General features: G+C 39.3%; 1 protein-coding gene across 1 annotated transcript in view; it reads right to left on the reverse strand.

The window, feature by feature from the left end:
- The window catches only part of LOC140141925 (DNA topoisomerase 2-binding protein 1-A-like), a 56,075-nt gene extending 54,922 nt beyond the window's left edge, over positions 1-1,153 (reverse strand). The window contains exon 1 of the mRNA XM_072163807.1: positions 1,087-1,153. The gene's annotated coding sequence lies outside the window, so the exon portion shown is untranslated. The remainder of the gene's footprint in view (positions 1-1,086) is intronic.
- Positions 1,154-16,226: the final 15,073 nt, after the last annotated feature.

The following is a 16,226-nucleotide window of genomic DNA, read 5'->3' on the forward strand; positions in this document are numbered from 1 at the left end:
GATTCCACTGATTGAAAGAGTTCAACTTCCTGTAACCATTCGGCTGACGGCTATTGTTCCTATTGTATAACATGACATTGCACTAAATCTAATCACCTCATCAAGTGGACAATACAAAAATATTGCCATGATCCTTCCCTAGGGCCTATATGCAGACATATTTGATCACTATAAGAATATAACATACTATCCACATAACAGATACATGGTTCCCATAAAAATGTACCGGTACTAATTTTGTTAGATGAACAACTAAGTAAATAATAATAAATAAATAAATACAAACAAAATAAATAATAAATACATAAATTATAATAATTATAAATAAATTAACAGCCTATAGATACATAAACAATACACAATAAATACATAAATTTAACAGGAAGAAAGAGAAGAAATACACTTTAGCTTAAATAGTCCAGGCTAATATCAACAACAACAAAAACAAAGTATAATAATATAAATAATAATAATAAAAATATTAATGATAACGATAGGCCTACCCCGGTAAAATAACAAAATAATAATAATACTTTTAATAATAATACTAGGCGTAATACTGAATTAGAATCATCCGTGTAAAGGGCCTACACGGCCTACACGCCGCTTAAATTGCCATTCAACATCGATCGATTTTTATACGCGTGATCAGCTGGTGATACTGATAGCTCAGTCATACAGAACACAGTGCATACATTGGATAAATAAGACTAATTTTAAATAAAGATATTATTTCCTTCTAAAGATCCTAAACAATTATTATATTCATATGCAATCTTTTTACTGTCACGCTCAAAGAACGCTACAATAGCGTTTTAACATGAGGGGATGAAATGTCCAGGGGATGAAATGTCCAGGGGATGAAAATGCGAGGGGATGAAATGTCCAGTTACCATTCCAAGGTATTGGCTGCTATTGGCTGTCAGTGATTTGTACGATGACACTTGCATTTTGCGCAGACTTAGCAACCTTTCTAACCAATGTCGTATCAAATCAACACAGCCACAACTTTGTACGTGAACTATGAATGCATACCAAACATATGAAGATAGAAATACGTTCTTTAAAAAGTCGTAAAATACATACCAACTTTACTTTTGTTACGAGGAACTGTACGCAAATTCCCGCCAGCATGCTGCCATTCCGATTGTGCGCATGTGGAATGTGATTGTATTCCCTTTTTCTACAGAAGCACCGAGTTCATTATGCAGACCATGTCAGACACACATTTCGACGCGGCGGCGTTTTCAATTGAGGCATACTGGGTCAGGGTCTACGTCTACGTCTACGTCTACGTAAAATACTAGGCAGAACCCATAAGTCAGGGTGTAGAGCCAAGGGTGAGGTCTATGCTCATGTGCGGTGCATTGACCAGATGTGCAGGCAGTGCTATGTACAAGATGACAATCATCGTGCGAGTAAAAAAGGGTGGCCGCTTAGATGCTGGCTGTTACTGCTCCCCGGAAGACCTCCACTGAGGGGGCGGTCAAGATTGATGCGGGGAGGGCATTCCACCAAATAACTGTGCGAGGAAAGTATGAGTTCTGATAAAGTTGGATGCGTGCTGGAATAATCAGGAATTTATTTGGATGGAAGTATCTGGTGTAGGTTGTTGACATTGGAGTGAGGTAGTGCTCTGGATTGATGGCAACCAGCTGTGAACGGATCTTGTACATCAAGATGAGGCTTGCTGCCTGGCGTCGCTTCTCGAGGGTGTCCCATTGAAGTTCTTCCAGCATGGCCGACACACTATCTCGACGTTGGTATCTTTCTAGAGTGAACCTTGCAGCCCGGCGTTGAACCATTTCAATCCGTGTCACGTCTTTCTTGATGTACGGGCTCCAAGTATTAACTTTCCCTGGTCAGGAGGAACTTGAGACCAGAACATTCTAGATAAGACTCGGCATGATTTCTAATTTCATATAAGTTTTGTCGAAAACAAGCTAAAACGTGGCGTAGGGTCTACCGTAAAATGGGGTAACTTTGGGCACCGTTTCAGAGTTTTTGAACCATTGCTTCCAAACAAAACCAATTATATTTCTAATTATCTCTTTTCAAATGACATTAGGGTTCCCTTCTACCCCTTGAAGTTGAAAAAGATTTTTTAATAATTTTGTAAGGGTGCCCTAGGGGTTAAAAAGAGCCTGACCAAAGTTGCCCCAAATGCAGAGTATTACATTCCAGTGAAGAAAAAAAATCAAAAAAATTGATCTTCACTGGGCTTGTATATGGGCAAGTTATTGTTTTTTGTGACATTTGCAAAATTAATCAAGCATACATCCTTGCTCACAAATATCGATTTTTATTTTTTCTGAAATTTTTTTAAAAATGCTAATTTTTGGTCAAAAATTCCGATTTTTTCGTAAACTTCGAGGAAATTGGACATGAGCGACTATTATTTCTTCCAGATATATTTCTTAACAAATTGAAACCAAATATGACTAAAAACAATATTGCTGTACGAAAGTATGACCATTTAAAAAAATATATTTGACCGACCAAAGTTACCCCGCTGACCGAAGTTACCCCATTTTACGGTACCTTGCAGCATCAAAGTTCGCCGTAGCAAGGAATAAAAACTATGCATAGTGCAGTTACGTCCACGGCGAATTCACCGTGACCTTTCCAGCCATAAACCCGCTCATTGAAGATTAAACCGATATATGCAGTACTAAACCATTATATAGTAATCTATTGTCCAATGCACATTTATTACCACCTGATAATATCAATCCAATAAGCAACCGAATTGTCCGCTACAGACGACTAATCCAATCGATAATGACGCTATTGACATGTACGAGTGGAGCTCCACTGACCGAGTTTTGGGGGTATTTTTCACTGGTTTACAGCTGTTTGCTGTCATTTACTCATCAAGGCGGACCACCGTTATTATAAGGACTATGCCAATTATTTAAAGATTGACATGTAGAGAATAAGCCATACTTGATTGACAGAAAGTACTAAATTTGTACCTATGACGGTTTTATGACACCAATCTTCCAAATACGACCAAGCAATGGCTGCCCGGTGAAGCAAAATGTGCATTGGAATAACACGGCGAGTTTGGATAGATGGTAGGATTTCTTTTTAATAAAATGTATGTTCCCCGTTATTAAAGCTTGTACCGGGTTGAAGATTCAGATATTTGGAAAAGAATAAGTAATTGAAACATAGAGAAAGTACTAAAATCATAGCTTTTATACTTTTTGATATATGATGCTAACTAGCTCATCCCCTACAATACAGCGCTACCAGTAGGGTTCAATTGCCTATTGTGAGTGCCCCTGTGTTGTGTGCATACATGTAGTTAACAATAACTGCATGATGGATAACAACATCCAAAATTTAGGTTAAAAAGACAAAACAATCGATGTTTCGAGAGTATAAAAACTTTTACAGTGGCGGCGCCCAGGAATTCGGGGGTGGGGGTAATCACCACTGTCTGAAGTGCTATTACTAATAGCCCACACCGACATCGCCCGGTTAATAATTACATTATACAACCAGAGACACTGAAATGAATACACGGGATCGATACACGTAAATGTGCTATGCACGATTGATATTCAGACGATAAATCTTTGGATACCGGGGTAGAAAATGATGAATATCTCCCGTAAATGATTTCGTATAAAGAAACCAGATCTGGTTCCTTGCACTTGAACATATATGTTCAACGGATATTATCATCGTTAGCTAGCGTCTTGAGAAACTAGCGTGCGTCTTGAGCTGAAAAAGTGACCAAAATTCAGATTTTAAATAGCGCAGCGTAGACCCTCGTGGAGGTAGTCTCGGGCCAGACTGTATGTGGCTATCACGAACATACAGAATCGACGAGTGTCAGACCGACTGACACAAACTGGCTGTGTAGGAGACTATCGTAGAGCCAGTCTAAAAGCAGATGACCATGGCGTATGTATGCTCGCTGACCGTACAGAGGTCAGTCACAGGCTAATGTCATTAACCTTAGTCGGATGTCCTTCAGCCCATTATGCGTTTAAAAACTATGCGTGGCTGTGGATTCAACCTACCATGGTATTTTCTGCCATGAAGATATCGGGGCGATGACCAGTGGCGTAGCCAGGATTTTGGAACCGAGGGGGCACAACTTGTAAATGTACCGACGGAAATATTTTTTGCCGACGGAAGTTGTGAATGGTTGCCGAAATTTTTTTTCAATGGTTTGAAAAGTGAAGAAAAAAAAAAAAAAAAAAGGATGTCAGGCGCTAGCAACCAAAAAACAACTAATTTTATACAATTTACAATTTTCCATTCTTTCTTTCCGTCTACGCGACGGCCTCTCATGAACCGACGGCCATCATGAGCGGGGGGGACCGCCCCACTGGCTACGCCACTGGCGATGACACTGTGTAGCCTATTACCCAGCAAACATTACACAATCGGCCCGATACTGCCTCAATAACAACTGCTATATATTGCCCCGGTATTCGTGCACATTTTGGTCCTTTTTATTTTATTTTTTTGGGGTCGACGTCTAGCTGTGGAGTATTTTTCTATTCCTCGATTATCCGGTTCAGGCATTATTGGTAAGTTTCACCTGTTCAACCAGATCCCCTTCTTTGTAAAGGAAACTTACAGGTTACTTGCACCCACCCAGCACAATTGAATTTGTATTGATACTGAAGTACCGGTATTAAAGTTCGACAAACCAAGCTCACAAAACTGAGCCATTGATAAATGAAATATATATTCTATGGTGTCATCAGATAAAAATTATGCCTTGCTCACGTAGATTCTTTACAAAGCAGTAAATGAAATATTCGGAACAAAGCGTAAACTCATTGCCTCTTCTTTATGATAATAATAACATGTGGCACTTCAAAATGAAGATGATAATGATCAAATATTGTATTTTGATAGTAAAAAATGTCAGCGTTTCAAAATCACGCCCACAATAATGCAACATTGGGCCAATACAGGGCCGGTACTTGGGGCCTACAGCCCGGCCTACAAGTTTCTGCCGCAACTGGGCCAGTATGTATGTGCCGGCTCGATGCCATATTCAGGTAGTCTTCAAACGGACCAAGTACGGCACAGCCTATCCTGGTAAGAAAACGCGGCCAAACATTGACCAGTATCGGATTTGTACTGGCGTTATACCGTCAGCCGTGTCCGGTATTGCCAGAAGTAGACCGGTTTAAGCCATTACTGGGCCAATATTGTAATGTTTGCTGGGTATTGGAAATTGCCAGTCCAATGAATAATTTACTTACGTTTTTGACGTTTAATCATCGGAAGAATCCCATCTCCAATAGTACTAGGCCTAAAGTACCTAACACTAACAGTCCTGATGAATGTGAATTCCCTTGCCCCCCCCTCCCCCATAATGCCGCCACTGTTTCCACTTATATGGTCAGGGTTTTTTTTTAAATCACATCAAACATTTTATTTATTTGATGTATTATGTTGACACTTGTTTTCATGCATAAAAGCATCCAAAATCATGCATGAAAACAATGGTTATAGACCCCATATCACATGGGAAAACGCGCGGTAAATCCTACATTATTTTTGCATAATCTCTGCTCATTTATTTCCATTGTATAGATTTTAAGCTTTCTTAGCAGATTTTTTCGGCGATTTTAGCCGATTGCTCAAAATTTGTAACAATTTTGTAAAATTTACCTCCATTTTCTGTGGTTTATCTTAAATTAGCACGATTCGCAGTAATCGGTCACAATTATTTAGCATGCTTTTAGTCAATTTACCATGTTTACTGTTTCCAGCAATTGAGCTTAGCAGAATATTTGGCGATTTTAGCCGATTGATCAAAATTTGGTAAAATTTATCTCAATTTGCTGTGATTTATCCAAATTGAACACGATTCGTAGTGATCTAAATTTAGCATAATTTGCGGCAATTTACTGTAATTTCAAGAAATTGTTGGGTATGCCATACGCCTCCATTCCCATTCATTTGGTCCAGTCCTCCATCCATTGGTCTAGTAATCTCCTACCACAAGGACATTTCCTTGGTGAGTTTCTGTAAAGGTGCCCTAGGACATCAATTGCCACTCGCTCTAGAGGGGCTCCAACACGGGATTGCTGTAAAGGGGCTCGACGCTCGCACGGTGGGTTCTTCTTCCAGGCACAGTCTACAGAGTGTCGCACACGAGCTCTGACATCAACGCTCATGCCAACCCAGTTATATACCGCTCTCGCAGTCTCGGCCAGGTTTTTTTTCTTTACCCAAATGGTCTGCGGTCTTTGATGCATGCAGTGCATCCAGTGCCTTCCATCTTAATGACTTTGGAAGCACTAGTAGTCATTTAAATAATTTTGCCATCATCACGCTCCCATCGCTTCAGAAGGACGACCTCTTTCACCGTCAACATGTCCCACCAGAGTTGTAACGAATCGAGTCATTTTATGGTCGAGTCGAGTCATTTCTAGCAATATCTCGAGTAGTCACTGTACAATCTCTATCATGTCTATGGGGAAATTTAAGAAATCTGAGTCGAGTCATTTTACTTGTGCAAAGTCGAGTCTAGGGTCATGACTGAAAGCTACTGAAGTCTGTGTCCCACTGACCCCATGTCTTTATTGCAGGCTTTGCAGCCGATTGGTGTGCAACTTCTTCCCATTTTGGGTCGTTCACACACACTATAATGGATGCCTTCCCACCAACCACACTGTTTGCAAGAGCGTGGATAAACCATCTGCATTCTGGTGACGTCTAGCCAGGGCGATACTCGAGGCAGAGATCAAAGCTTTGCACTATTTTTAACCACCTGGCGAGTTGACCTTCAGGATTCTTGAAGTTCGACAACCTGTTACTGTGATCTGTCCTCACCTTCACTTAGCCCCTTCTCAAGGAATGTACGTCTGAACTTCTTCAAAAACTCCACAATTGCTAGCAGCTCTCGCCTCGTCACACAGCAGTTTCTCTCAGCTCTTTTCAGTGATTTGCTACCGTATGTAATCACCTTCTCCTCTTCTGGCATCTTTTTCCAAGATGTACTGTAGGGTAAGCAAGAATAATTGGTGCAGTTATCAATGCTTCCTTCAATGTGCAAAAAGCTTTTTCACAATCTTCGTTCCACTCGAACTTTTCCACTTTTCTCTGTCAACTCGTACAATGGTGCAGCTATGTGTCAGCAAAATCCCGTAATGAATCGCCGATAGTATGGCATGACGCCAACCCCACGAAGCTACGAACTTGTGCTGTGTAACAGCTGTCGGCCAATCCTCCACGGCTTCAATCTTGTCCGGGTCTATATGTATCCCCCTTTCGAACACAATAATGTCCCAAATACCGGACCTCTTTCTGTAGTAGGGAGCATTTGCTTGCTTTGACATCTAACCCAGCAGCTCCCAGCACTCCCAAAGCCGGTAAAACACTGAAGAAAACCTTTCTTGAGATTCTTCAATAGTACGTCCAAATATAATGACGTAATTTAGCTAGTCCAGCAGCACTTCCCAACGCAGGCATGCCAGCACATTGTCCATCAGCCTCTCAAATGTGGCAGGTGCGTTACACAGCCCAAAAGGGGAGTACATTCCAGAAATTAATACAGCCACTAGTTGTCCTAAATGCAGACTAAAACGGGCATATTCGTCTAGCTCCACTTGCCAGTAGCCTGACGCAAGGTCCAAGGTAGAAAAGTACTTCGCCTCTCCTAGCGCATCGAGTGACTCGACAATCGGCAGGGGATAATCGCTTTTGACGGAAGCTTCGTTCAATTTCCTATAATACAGAAACAGTCTCTTTGAACCGTCCTTCTTCTGCACAAGAACCACTGGACTTGCCCATGGACTGTCAGAGGGTTGAATCAGGCCCTTGGCCAATAACTCAGCCACTTGTCTCTCGATTGATGTTCTCTGCTCAGTTGAGGAGTGTCTTAAAGGCTGTCTAATAAGCTGGGCACCCTGCGTGTCAATGCTATGCTAGACCAACTTGGTACGCCCTATGTCATACTCGCCCTTCGAGAACATGTCCTGATACTTGACAAGCAACTCGAAGATCTGTCTCTTCCCCTCAGGTTCTAGGTCGATGGCACATCGCTCATACAATTCTGTCAGATGCTCTGGAAGTTCCACTTCTGCTCCTATTTCTTCACATCTGCGAATCGACTGTTCGCATTCGATTTCAACATTATAGGGCCTTCACTTTGTCTCCTTTTTTGCAGGTTTACATGGTCCAATAATCACAAGATGACTGACATGTGGTAACAAAGGAAGCAGTCACTGCAATTTGATTATGTCCCATATGATTGGCCATTCAAGACACCCTGTGAATATACTATAGCGGCCTTTTCAAAATATAATACCTGTTTGCTTGACTGCATTGACAATACCCGGGAACAATACACACAGTATATGCATTGGACAAACTTTTTACAATAAGCATGATTAAAGTGATGATGTGACCTCCAGATTTATACATCGTTCGTCTCGCACACTGACAACATTAGCTAACATTTGATTGAATGGATTGTAGGCTACTGCGCCGTGATTACGGTGAAGGACACCGGTTCAAATCCTTTGTTTGGAGCCAATCAATAAAAGCATGCAGGGCCTCTATACCCATGTACAGTTTATCCCTAAAGGTGCAGTTTTCCATGCAATTGCCTGTTGCACAGACCTTGGAAAAAGATTGCTCCGTGTATTTTGGATTTGCAAGGAATTAATCCCCCAAGCATCAGGCAAATTAATCCCCCGAGCAACAGGCAAAACAGTAGAGACATGCTCTACTTTCAAGGTTGTTGCATGTAATCTAACCTCCTCCAGCCAATCAGCTGAGTGAACACCGACTGGTCACTGCATTCATTTGGGAATGTGTAGGGACCAGCTTGATTCACCATCCACAACATGATAATGTGTGCACATGCTACATTATACACTTGTAGGCCTATGTTGTTGTTGGTGGTGGTGTTTAGCCCTTTTGATCTTGGTTTTCCTTAGCCTTTTCTTTATGGAAAATTGTATAGATATACAGGAGAGGATGGCAATCTTTTGCTTTCAGGACAACACATGAGCCATTTTGATATTAATACGAAAATCATTAACCACTACTTATGTTTTGAGTATATCCCAAACCTATGGCCACGCTCAAGGAATTGCAAGGCCGAACATTGCTTCGTCTATTTTGATCAATTGCACAGCTTCATGGTCAGTGAGCACATAATCTCACCCACTAAGTAATGGGCCTTGCAATGGAAATTTCATCGTGTAAGCCCACCTTTACATAACCTATGTCTTGAATACGCTGGCAAAGTTATGTAATAATCGGATAGCAGTAGGTAAAAACAAGTTTTGAATAATCCGCGCTACAAAGTCCCATTCAGTGATCCCAGCGAAAGTGAAAAAAAAATCAAATTGTTACGTTTATAAATTTTTATGGCAAAAAAACAAAACAGGAAAACGACAGTATTGACGAAGTTGAAGCCCCATTCAAATATATGTAGGCCTAGCCGCCTGGCTAATTTATATACTGTCAGTACCGGTATATAAATTACAGACTCACGTAAATGCATTATTTTTTGTCTTAGACACACGGCTTTCGGCTGAACCACTATACTAGCAAGCTATGTTAGCACATCTATGATAATGACGAAAGGTACAAAATCAGCCATAGGCCTTTTATGACCTTTGACATTCTTTTGTGGCGAGTGACATGGTCTTTCAATTCACGCCGAGTGTCCTTGACAGGTTTGACTATGCTTCAGTGGTCATGAAAGAATTCAAAAGATAACCTCTGCCCCAATAATCCCAAGCAATTGTCTGAAACTGCTCCTCGGATCATAAGAACTCAGTCCTCAAATGATAGTCATAATAATGTCCAAAATATAAAAATTACTGACTATCATTGAAGACGGAGTTCCGCAGTCTAGTATCCAAAATCTGAATTTTGATGATTTTTACGATCGTCGGAATGAAAAAAAATCAAAAAATCACTGAATGGGCCTTTAGTTCCCTCCTCTCCTTACCCTGGCAATATAAATCAAAGAAAAATAAAGAAAAAAATAAAACAAGAAAAGAAAAAAAAAAAGACAAAGAAAAAGAAAATTAACCAAATTAAGGGATCTGGAATGAGCGTTTTGAGTGTTTCGATAGTATTTTTTGTGGGACATGAGAGCACATCAGACATATCGAATTGCATTCTGAATACGATAATGTCTTTCTGATATCAAATAAATTTCATTGTTTGAAATTCACGATATAATACAAATTTTATGACAAAATATTAAAATTTCATATTTTTCACATTTTTGATACATAACAGTCCTCGAAGTAAATATCATAAATCTAATGATATATTCTTAAACAGTCCCTGGCATACCATACATGTATAGGCCTATGTATAGTAAATTGGTCTGCTTTATCTGTTTTGTGCTGTTTAAGCAAATTTAAACATAATTTCCATAAAATGTAAGCTTTTACTGTCAGATATGTCCTCTTTTAATTTTGAGCAGAACAAGTGAGGTAAAGCAAAGAAAATTGGAATTTACTACTACTAGCGCCAATGAATGTTATACGATTGTAAAGCGGTACGATCCTCTGGGTGTGTGTGTGTGTGTGGGGGGGGGGGGGTGTGCGTATGTGTGTCCTGCACGCGTATTTTTTCTGCAACTATAACGGGACGCAATACGATACCGGTATGTTATAAGAATCAAACTTACAAGAAAGATGGCTCTTGTCAAATCCTACAATTCTGTCAGAGAAAATATGCATATTTGCATTAAATTTTTAATTAATTGACATAATTGATTAATTAATAAATATTTTATTTAATGATTTACCATAATTCCAAACATGTCAAACAATAATCAAATTAAAGCTAATGAAATGCTTTATAAATTGGTCAGAGCACATCAATAATAATAGTCTGTCACTCCATTGTCAAAGTACTGTGCTCCCTGGAGTGACCAGGTCCTAGAGTGTGATGGTTTTGTAGCAGATGACAGTGCTCATTCATAAATATAACCATTGCTGGCAGGAGGACTCGAACCAACGATATTGATATCAGCAGTCTGATGCTCTACCATTGAGCTATGACAGAATCTAGTGATGAGTGTCGAGTTTTTAGCTTATACAGAGTTTGTCTGTGATAATGCCACCTCGTGAAAGAAAGAAATATGAACTCTCAATTTTTAATTTAAATTTATTTGATAATTTTCTAACCTATGTTTTCTTTAGAGCAGGGACAAATATTTCCCCTTTTATCTAATTTGACCGCTATATAAGAATCTACTTCTTTTATTACTGATTTAATTCCGCGATTTGTTCCATTAAGCAATATCAAAGATTAATGTCACACATCTCACAACAGATATTTAGTTGGCTTAGTGGTTTTGCACAGTGCTGTTGAACCGGGAGGTACCGAGATCGATTCCCACCTCTGCCTGCAATTTTGTTTAAAGACTGGGAAATAATAACCTGACATTCGCCGCTGACATTCGTACTGCAGAAGCGGAGTTATAACTTGTTAAACTTTGCTCCTTCCGTAAAAGGGTACATTATTTTGGCACTACATTATTTTTTTTTCACATTGCTGGTATTAAATATCAAATGGTCATAATTGGCGGTCACTTCAAATCATCCCCAACTGAACGAGGTTCAGGAATGTCCTCTCATTGTTAATTGTTGGTTAACCCACCACTTGAGAATAAAGGACTATGAATAGGTGCAACAGGATTACCTACGGGATTATCTCAAGGATATACTTCTGTTCTCCCTCCTTTTCTTACATCTTCTCTGATATGTGCTAGTGTCAATGGTTATTGTTAAAAGGCAATAAGGTGTGTAATTGCAATATTTCCTCCTGAATAGGAAAGACTCTCTACATCGATTTATGTATGCTGGTGGTTCGCAATACTGTTATTTAAGAGAAGGTATCTTCCAAATCCAAATCGAAATGTTCTTTTCTTTGTCTTTTTAAAAAAAATTTTAAATTTTATTTTTTCTTTATTTTTCTTTGATTCATATTGCCAGGGTAAGGAGAGGTGGGAACTAACGGCCCATTCAGATCAGTGATTTTTTCATCCGGACGATCGTAAAAATCATCCAAATTCAGATTTTGTACTAGACTGCGGATCTCAGTCTTCAATGATATAGTCAGTAATAATCAGTCCCAGAACAACGCCAAATATGGATTAAAAGACCTTTGACCTTGGATGTACAACAGCATGTTATGATCTAATGGGAAACTGTGCACATCAACAAACACCATTTCTATCAAAAGGCAACGGCCGATATAATTTGAAACCACATAAATTACTAGAGTTGGTTCTTCTCTTGGATTTGGACCAAGCTTTAGAATATCGACTGTTGCGTTTTGAAATAAAACAAACCAGAAATTTATCACCCATTGTAAAAGATATGGCACATGTACCGAATACATGTACATACATTGGCTGACCTTGTGGATTTCCTGGCCCAGCCATGCTAACCACATAAGGAGATATACGATTAACCTAGTGCAGCTATTGTCATAGCAGGGTATTATTATGTAATACTCCTGATCCATATTTGGCGTTCTCTTGGACTGATAATCTTTAGCCTTGTTCACACAGTCGGACTTAAACCACTTAATACCGGACTTAAATTACGTCGGTAATAGTATCGGGTATAAGTGGCAGTGTGAATGAGCGTCGGATATAACTATATCCGACGTAATGTGGTTTAAATCCGAAGATGACCAGGGTTAAGAGCTGTTAAGACCGATCGAAACGTTACGATCGGTAATAGTAATTACGTGTGAACACTGAACAGCGCTTTTGGGCTGTCGGATATAACTGTGACCTTTCACCTTTCTGCGTGATTCAGCGTGAAGAACACTTCCGGGTTAAATTAAATCACTCGCGCAACTGATTTGAAGCAGAGTATAAATAATGTGACCAGTGAGAGATAAAACAAAATCATCATGGATGCAGGTGCGAATATCAAACGCAATAGAGGAATGAACTGGCAAGAGAAGGAGACATTAGCTCTGCTGACCATTTCCGGTTAGTTATGACCGGTAATAGCTCGGATATAAACACGTCGGACATAGAGCTATTGCCGACTCGTCGTGTTCACACAGTCGGACTATTACCGGACTTAAACTACGTCGGTAATAGTATCGGATATAAGTGGCAGTGTGAATGAGCGTCGAATATAAAAAAAAAACTATATCCGACGTAATGTGCTTTAAATCCGACAATTTAAGGCTGAAGATGACCAGAGTTAAGAGCTGTTAAGACCGATCGAAACGTTACGTCCGGTAATAGTAATTACGTGTGGACACGCAGCACTATTGGGCTGTCGGATATAATTGTGAGTAGGCCTATATCACTCGCGGAAAATTTTAAGCAGAGTAATTTATGGCTGCAGCTGCAAATATTAATATAAACTAGCGGGATGCAGGCCTTGCCGTTTAGATTTTAAAGGCGAGTGGTTAATCACTCGCTAGCATGATTGTAGGCGAGTGGTCGAATTTTCACAAATATCACTTATTTAGGAAATAATCAAGTAGAGTTTCTGTCTTGACACGGTATGTACATTTATGTTGAAATGCGCGCGAAGCGCGCTAACATTTTTTTTTTTTTTTTCTTGGAGGGAGTACAGCATCGATTAAATACTGAAATGGCTGATTCAGTGGCTGATTTTGGGAGATTCGCAGCGAGTGATATTTAGTGTCTATGGCGAGTGGAAAATCGCTCACTAAAAATCGAGTTTGGGCGAGCGGCGGCGAGCGAGAGCGATCGCTCGCCTCAAACGGCAAGGCCTGGGGATGCGATTATTTTTTTCGGACATCACCGTTAGATGAGTAAATGGGAGCGTTCACTATAACAGGAAGAATTACTGAACAGGTAGAATCATTGAAAATGAACATTAAAATCGGTTCTTTCTTACATTTCCCTTTTAGCTTCTTTTTTTATTTGCTGCTTGTGATTTCCCGTTTCCATAGAGGGGTCAATTGGAATGACAAGGAAACATTGGCTATACTCAAAATTTGGAGAGACACGGAAAGTATTTCTGGGATAAAAAAGCTTTGGGAGGAGATAGCCACGCTATTACATGACAAGGGGGGGGTCCCGATACGGTCGGGGAGCAGATACCTGTAGTGATAAAGGCACTGAAAACTCTCCATCGCACCCTCCATGATCGGGTGAAAAATTCAGGCGCAGGAGCAATTGACCATCCTTATTGGGAGTTTGGGGGGTAGCAAATGTTAACCCCAGAGGGTTCAGTGGGGGGCAGTATGGCCCTGGATGTAGATGGAGATGAAATTTATTAAGCCATAAGCATGATAACAGAAAGGCATGCAATTGCATTTTATAAGATGATTAGGGGGTCCCAAATATATACGGAAAGAAAAATTGGGGGTGTCATAAAATATTTTTGATGACCAAAATGTAGAAGTCACAACACAGCATGACTACAGATAGTGTGTTTATTTTATTCAAAAAGACTGATGCCTGGTTTTTTTGGGGGGAGGGGGTGTAAACGGTGGGGGGGGGTCATAAAATATTTGCTGCCGAAATAGGGAGGTCGCAATTTTATTGAAGCCGACTTTTTGTAAATTTGGGACCCCCCACCAAGAAAAAAATAGCATGATGATGGGAGTCAGTGTTTTTTTTTTTTTTTTTTTGTCATTTTTTCAAAGATGTCCACCATAGTAGGGCCTACATGTATAAAATGCGATATAGAGCTAAGTCTACTGTAAAATGGGACTACTTTGTCAAACTAAAATAATAATAATAATAATAATAATAATAATAATAATAATAATAATAATAATAATAATAATAGAACCTACATAAATACAAAATTGGTCTTAATTTTGGAACTTTTGAATTTGCATTTTTCTTACATGACATACCTACCGCATTGTCTGTAATTTGTTCCAAAGAGGGGCGTTTATTGAAAGTGAATTTTCAGTGAAAACATTTAAAATCGGGTTAAATTTTCTGATGATGCTCATGTAGAAAGAAGAGATTTATGACCAAAATGTAGGGAGTCACAAGATGACTACAGATAGTGTGTTTATTTTATTCAAAAAGACTGATGCCTGGTTTTTTTTTTGTGTGGGGGTGTAAACGGTGGGGGGTCATAAAATATTTGCTGCCGAAATAGGGAGGTCGCAATTTTATTGAAGCCGACTTTTTGTAAATTTGGGACCCCCACCAAGAAAAAAAATAGCATGATGATGGGAGTCAGTGTTTTTTGGTTTTTTTTGTCATTTTTTCAAAGATGTTCATCATAGTAGGGCCTACATGTATAAAATGCGATATAGAGCTAAGTCTACTGTAAAATGGGACTACTTTGTCAAACTAAAATAATAATAATAATAATAATAATAATAATAATAATAATAATAATAATAATAATAATAATAATAATAATAATAGAACCTACATAAATACAAAATTGGTCTTAATTTTGGAACTTTTGAATTTGCATTTTTCTTACATGACATACCTACCGCATTGTCTGTAATTTGTTCCAAAGAGGGGCGTTTATTGAAAGTGAATTTTCAGTGAAAACATTTAAAATCGGGTTAAATTTTCTGATGATGCTCATGTAGAAAGAAGAGATTTATGACCGGTAATAGGCTTTAACGGACATAACAAGTCGGGCATACGCTGGCGAAGTTACGTCATTTATCGGATTAATTACCATAGCAATAGGTGAAAACAATTTTGAACATTTCGCGCTGTACTACAAGCAGGTTGCACTCATCACCTGTATGTCTGCAATCATAGATTGAATACAATACCGGTCTTTTCAAAGATACTAATCTTACAGGTGCAACTAATCAGCATGATTCACCTATTGCTATGGTAGTTAATCCGATTATTACGTAACTTCGCCAGCGTATAGCTCTATTGCCGACAAATGTGGACGCACTAAGGGATTAGCGGAAATATTTAATTCGATCGGACATAAGCCTAGATAAAATATTACCGGTAATAAGTGCATGTGTGAACACAGCTTTTTGGTCATTATATGACTAGCATCATTTGACGACTGAGTTCCTATGATACATCATCCGAAGAGCAGTTTCAGAGGTTATCTTTTGAATTCTTTCATGACCACTGAAGCAGAGTCAAACCTGTCAAGGACACTCGGCGTGAATTGAACTAACCATGTCACTCGCCACAAAAGAATGTCAAAGGTCATAAAACATCAATTTGGTGTCTTCTGCTAGTGGTTCAGCCGAAAGCCGTGTAGGCCTATTTAAGACAAAAATAATGCATTTACGTGAATCTGTAATTT

The sequence above is a fragment of the Amphiura filiformis genome, chromosome 20 (assembly GCF_039555335.1).
Source record: "Amphiura filiformis chromosome 20, Afil_fr2py, whole genome shotgun sequence".
NCBI classification, from domain to species: domain Eukaryota; kingdom Metazoa; phylum Echinodermata; class Ophiuroidea; order Amphilepidida; family Amphiuridae; genus Amphiura; species Amphiura filiformis.